Genomic DNA, 6,126 nt, shown 5'->3' on the forward strand with positions numbered 1-6,126 from the left:
GGCCTTTGATGTTCTGCTTTGATACTACGGCAAACGTCACACTCAGCAACATAACGAGCAATGTCTTGCTTCATATTAGACCACCAGAATCTCTGACGGATGTCTTGGTACATCTTTGTACTACCAGGATGGATACACAGGGGCGTATCATGAGCTTCTTTCATAACTTCCTGTGTCATATCCAGGTTTTTCTCTGCACATGGCACCACTAGGCGACCCTTGAAGTATAAAGTGCCATCTTCAGCGATAGTGAAGAATGAGGGCTTTCCTTCTGCGAGGTAGCGCTTAATCTTGTGGGCTTCAGAGTCATATCCCTGTATTCTCTTGATGGAGTCCAAGAGATCTGGTTCGACAGCAAGGGTATTGAGGGAACCCTGGGGAACAACACGGAGGTTCATCTTGCGAAACTCCTTGGGAGGGGGAGCGAGTGCACCCGGAGGAACAATATGGAGGTTCAGCTTCCTGAATTCTTCAACAAGCGAGGGCTGAACTTTGTGAACCCGGAGGTGGTTGCAGTAAGACTTGCGGCTCAAGGCATCAGCCATTACATTAGCCTTGCCTGGCGTATAGGAAATACCCAAGTCAAAGTCTGCAACAAGCTCCATCCATCTCTGCTGACGGAGGTTCATGTCTGGCTGAGTAAACAGATACTTCAGACTTTGGTGGAGAGTGAAGATCTCGCAACGATTACTGAGAAGGTAATGTTGCCACTGCTTCAGCGCATGAATGACAGCAGCAAGTTCGAGGTCGTGAAATGGGTAGTTCTCTTCGTGAGGGCGCAATTGCTGAGAGGCATAAGCAATCACTTTGCGGTCTTGCATTAGGACACAGCCTAATCCTTGACGGGAAGCGTCGCAGTAAATGACGAAGTCCTTCTTAGTATCAGGTGGAGCTAGCACTGGGGCAGAAGTCAACTTGTCTTTGAGTGCCTGGAAACTTTCCTGACATTTGTCTGTCCATTGGAACTTGACGCCCTTATGCAACAGGTTAGTCAGAGGCCTGGCGATCTTGGAGAAGTTCTCGACGAATCAACGACAATAGCTGGCGAGACCGAGAAAACTTCTGACTTGCTTAACGTTCTTGGGAGGAGTCCAATCAAGGATAGCCTGGACTCGTTCAAGGTTGACGGCAATACCATCCTTAGAGATGACATGCCCAAGATAGCTTACTTCGGGTAGCCAGAATTCACATTTAGAGAACTTGGCATATAGTTGATGCTCTCGTAGCTTTTCCAGCACAAGCCGAAGATGTTCAGCATGTTCTTCTTCGTTCTTGGAAAATACCAGGATATCATCCAGATAAACCACGACAAACTTGTCGCGGTAATCCATGAATATATAGTTCATGAAACGAGAGAAGGTGGTTGGAGCATTGGTTAAACCGAAAGACATGACGGTGTACTCGTATGAACCATACCGAGTCACGAAGGCGGTCTTTGGGATATCCTCTTCGCGAACACGGATCTGGTGGTAACCCAACCTCAAGTCGAGCTTAGAGAACACTGACGAACCCGCCAGTTGATCATAGAGATCATTGATCCGAGGAAGAGGGTATTTATTCTGAATGGTAGCTTGGTTTATAGGACGGTAGTCTTGAACTAATCGGTTTGTCCCATCCTTCTTCTTGACAAAGAGAGAAGGTGCTCCCCAAGGAGACCAACTTGGGCGAATGAATCCTTTGCGAAGAGATTTGTCGATTTCCTCCTTAAGCTCAAGGAGTTCATGCGGCGGCATCTTGTAGGGTCGCTTGGCTATAGGAGTGGTGCCTGGTTTCAAGTCGATGATGAATTCGACAGCTCTAGCAGGGGGAATCCCTGGAAGTTCTTCAGGGAAGACGTCGAGGAATTCACGCACGACGGGAATGTTTTCAATGCCCTCGAGTGGTGCGGCATTCAATGCATTCAATGCATAGAGCCTGGCCTCGGCATTTTGCACCAGATGAGCTTGGTAAGCAACTATTTCATCTGAAGGGTGAAGTAGATGGACGGTCTTAGTGGCGCAAACTATAGAAGCAGTATGCGCTTTCAACCAATCCATCCCCAAAATGAGGTCGATGTTAGACGACTTCAGGATAATGGGAGAGGCATAGAATTCCAGCCCTTCGATTTCCACGGGGACATCGATGCCAACCAGGGAGGTTTGACACTGTCCCACGGGGGTTTTGACCAATACCGAGGTGTTCATCTCCTCACATTTAACGGCGTGCTTGTATGCAAAATCTTCTGACATGAATGAATGCGATGCACCTGTATCAAATAAAACGGATGCTGGTACTGAATTTACGAGGAGTGTACCCATCACAGTAGCAGGCTGGTCTTGAGCTTCGTTGAGATCAACGTGGTTGGCATGAACACGACCATAAGACTTGGCCTTGTTGCTGCAGGGCTGGTTGCTTCCATGGCCAGTTGCTGGAAGGGCCAGTTGATTTTGGTTCTGGTTGCATTCTCTAGCACGGTGTCCTGGTTGACCACACCTGAAGCACAAACCATTATTGGGAGTGGGAACAGGAGCTTGGGACAGTGGAGCTGGAAGTCTTGACTGCCTAGATGGTGGTGGAGGCAGACGAGGTGCAGCATAGGTCTGCTTTGGGGCAGATGCATTTGGACGGTACATGCTGTTCGGGATCCATATCTTACGCTTCTGTGAGGGCGGGCTCGAAGATGAGCCCGTGTCACGGTTGCGCCTGTGAGAGCTCTGGTATTCATGCAGACCAGTTTCGACATTGATGGCCTTGTTCACCAAGGTGGCGAAATCAACAAAGTCATGCACTAGAAGTGCGAGCTTGATGTCAGCTTGAAGGCCATCACGGAACTTCTCCTGTCTGCGTGCATCAGTTGCAATGTCCTCTTCAACATAGCGAGACAAGTCCAGAAACTCCCGCTGATAAGCTTCAACAGTTTTGTTGCCTTGGGTGAGGTTGCGGAACTCAAGCTTCTTCCGGTCCATGACTCCCTGAGGAATGAAGCGGCCACGGAAAGCAGCTTGGAAGTCTGGCCAGGTGATGATTGTTCCAGCTGGCAGAGTACGCCTGTGGCTGTCCCACCATTGAGCTGCGGGTCCCTTCAGAAAGAAGGAAGCAAAGTTGACATAGCTGGCAGGGGCTACATCGACAGACTCCATCTCATAGGTGATGTCACGGAGCCAGTCATCAGCATCCAGAGGCTGAGTTGAGCTGCGGTACACAGTTGGATTGAGGCGCATGAAATCCTGCAGAGTTACTGGAGTTGGTTGCTGGTCCATATTGGGACGAGGAAACTGAGCCGTCATATTTTCCATGAATTGGCGGTTCAGTTCAAACTGTTGGATCATACTAGCCATGTACTCAGGTGGTGGTGGGGCATTGCCACCACTACCACGACCACCTGGTCTAACCATCCTGCTAATATATAACAGGGGTAGTTCAGCATTGAGAAATTTGCAAAGACAAGAATCATTCATGATGAAACATGCATAATGAAAGGAGCACGATAGCTACTACATAGTAGTCGGCATAACTTACAAAAGGGGTCATGCATAGAGTTCAGTACACAGAGTTCAGTACATAGACTAAAACAACATAGGCGGCACACAGGCTCGCGGCGAATGCATCTAACACTAATAAGCAAGCCTACATCAGTCCCAAGAGGTACTGTGGAGGTAGGTGTAGCCTGAAAGCTGGTAGTGTCGCATCGGGAAATCCACGTCAGCAACCTGGGGTCCGCGAATACTCTGGTGCAGAACCTGACGCTCAGGTGGCAGAAGAGGTCCAAGTGCGGGAGAGTGGCCTCCCACATCTGGCCAGCCGACACCCTGGGGCATCACAGTCCTTGCTGGGTAGATCGTAGAACGGGGCAGCTCCCTAGATCGGACAAAGGGGTGCAACAGCGTCAGAGCACTGTAAAGGTGCTGACGGGTGGTGTACAACTCGTGGCGAAGAGCTCGGTTAGCTCGATCCAGCCCATCAGCATGCAGAACCAGGTTCTGATGGTAGAAGGGCTCTCGGGTGACAGTGGAGTAGGCAGCAGTATAGTATCCCTCCGCACCAACATCAGATGCGATAGCAATGTGCCTGAAAGGGGAGGTGTCCAACTCCCGATACTCTCCACGAAGACGTGTCAGAGCAGCATAAGCAGCATCGTGGACGGCCATATCGATGGTCACTCCAACACCATGAGCGGTGTGCAGCACAGTAGTGGAGTCATACTCCCGCGAGTAGAGGTGGACAATGGCACGGTACTGCTCCTGGTTAAAGTCCTGGTACTCCTCGTAGACGGTGTACTCAGGGTGCCAGCGATAACCCAGATAGGTCATCATCTCAGCTAGCACAGCAGGTGATCCCGAGGCACCAATGGCCGTCTTGTGACGCACGACCTGCCTCGTGGGTTCCATCTGAAAGCAAAGACGTTTCAAATGAGTCAAATGACAGTGTGTGAATTGTTCAAAATACTATTCTAAGAAACAATTATGGCTTACCCAACTTTGGGGTGAATGCGGTCACGGGATCCTAGTGTTAGAGTTAGTAAATTCGTTTAACCCGAGTAGAAGAGAGTTCAGAGTCCCAGAGTAAAGGTCGAGGAGTAAAAGATCCTAGTACCACCCAATGGCGACGTGGGCCCATAAGACACACAGCCATGTTAGTAAAAGTTTTGTAATGTCTAGACTCGACTTCGGCCATGGAGTGTGGAAAGGGGGATTCCTACAGGCAGTCGGCTCTGATACCAACTTGTGACGCCCCCGATTTGACCGTACACTAATCATGCACGCAAATGTGTACGACCAAGATCAGCGACTCACGGGAAGATATCACAACACAACTCTAAAACATAAATAAGTCATACAAGCCTCATAATACAAGCCAGGGGCCTCGAGGGCTCGAATACAAGTGCTCGATCATAGACGAGTCAGCGGAAGCAACAATATCTGAGTACAGACACAAGTTAAACAAGTTTGCCTTAAGAAGGCTAGCACAAACTGGGATACAGATCGAACGAGGCGCAGGCCTCCTGCCTGGGATCCTCCTAACTACTCCTGGTCGTCGTGAGCGGGCTGCACGTAGTAGTAGGCACCTCCAGTGTCGTAGGAGTCGTCGTCGACGGTGGCGTCTGGCTCCTGGGCTCCAGCATCTGGTTGCGACAACCAGGTAGAAAGAAAAGGGCGAAAAGAGGGAGAGAAGCAACCGTGAGTACTCATCCAAAGTACTCGCAAGCAAGGAGCTACACTACATATGCATGGGTATATGTGTAAATGGCATATGAGTGGACTGAACTGCAGAATGCCAGAATAAGAGGGGGATAGCTAATCCTGTCGAAGACTACGCTTCTGGCCATCTCCATCTTGCAGCATGTAGAAGAGAGTAGATTGAAGTCCTCCAAGTAGCATCGCATAGCATAATCCTACCCGGCGATCCCCTCCTCGTCGCCTTGTTAGAGAGCGATCACCGGGTTGTATCTGGCACTTGGAAGGGTGTATTTTATTCAGTATCCGGTTCTAGTTGTCATAAGGTCAAGGTACAACTCCGGATCGTCCTTTTACCGAGGGACACGACTATTCGAATAGATAAACTTCCCTGCAGGGGTGCACCACATAACCCAACACGCTCGATCCCATTTGGCCGGACACACTTTTCTGGGTCATGCCTGGCCTCGGAAGATCAACACGTCACAGCCCCACCTAAGCACAACAGAGAGGTCAGCACGCCGGTCTAAATCCTATGTGCGTAGGGGTCTGGGCCCATCGCCCATTGCACACCTGCACGTTGCGTACGCGGCCGGAAGCAGACCTAGCCTAGTGGCGTTCCAGTCCAATCCGGCGCGCGCCACTCAGTCGCTGACGTCACGAAGGCTTTGGCTGATACCACGACGCCGGGATACCCATAACTACTGCCGCGTAGATGGTTAGTGCGTATAGACCAGATGGCTAGACTCAGATCAAATACCAAGAACTCGTTAAGCGTGTTATGTCGAAGTAACCGCGGACGCCGTCCAGGGCCAGGCCCACCTCTCACCTAGGCGGTCTCAACCTGCCCTGTCGCTCCGCCACAAGGATCCACTTGCGGGTACTCCTACGAGCCGACCCGACTTTAGTCACCACATGTGTCATGTATAGAGTATATAAGTATATACCCGTGATCACCGCCCAAGTGATCACG

The sequence above is a fragment of the Aegilops tauschii genome, chromosome 3, assembly GCF_002575655.3.
Source record: "Aegilops tauschii subsp. strangulata cultivar AL8/78 chromosome 3, Aet v6.0, whole genome shotgun sequence".
Classification (NCBI taxonomy): Eukaryota; Viridiplantae; Streptophyta; class Magnoliopsida; order Poales; family Poaceae; genus Aegilops; species Aegilops tauschii.